We start from the raw sequence: 619 nt of genomic DNA, 5'->3' as shown, positions 1-619 counted from the left end.
GGTTTGGTTCGTGATTGATCATCCTGTCATGCATCTCAGGGAAACAGGCAGGCTGAAACCCCATTGCCTGATAAACTCTACGGACAGCTATCCTCTTTTCATTATCATTATGTGTAGACTGTAATGCTGAGATTGACATTTGGATTTATCGACAAGGTTAAAATTAGGATGAGATATTGGGAGAGTATTTGGAAGTGACAACTGAAAATGATACTTATTACATTATCGATATCTAACTTCCCTTTTAGAGTAACGACAACGACAACAACGATGATCACCATACTTTTAATCAAATTGATAAATCTTATCAATGCGAAATATAATATAGTATGGAATTGCACATACCAGACATGGAATCAGTCAAGTCATAAATACAGTGATAGCCATGGAAACGACCGTAAGAGGCCATAAGTGCTAAACCGAATTTCAATGGTAATACATTCAGCAGATACGTTAAATCCTGGATTACTGTTCAAACATTTACCTATATCCCCTTCAGATAGCCCTTCTTGAGGGTGAATTGACAAGAGATATTTTTATCTTTCTTGTATAATTCTAATCATTTCTTTCCATTCTTGAATTCATTCCCGTGTGACGATATGACCTGTTTGATTTACGT

General features: G+C 36.0%; 1 protein-coding gene across 1 annotated transcript in view; it reads left to right on the top strand.

The window, feature by feature from the left end:
* The window catches only part of LOC119586204 (calexcitin-2-like), a gene marked incomplete at its 5' end in the record, with an annotated part of 119930 nt that overhangs the window by 46397 nt on the left and 72914 nt on the right, over window positions 1-619 (top strand).

Source organism: Penaeus monodon, chromosome 21, assembly GCF_015228065.2.
Source record: "Penaeus monodon isolate SGIC_2016 chromosome 21, NSTDA_Pmon_1, whole genome shotgun sequence".
NCBI lineage: Eukaryota > Metazoa > Arthropoda > Malacostraca > Decapoda > Penaeidae > Penaeus > Penaeus monodon.
The sequence above is the reverse complement of the archived record's forward strand: the minus strand, read 5'-3'. Positions and strand labels throughout refer to the sequence as shown.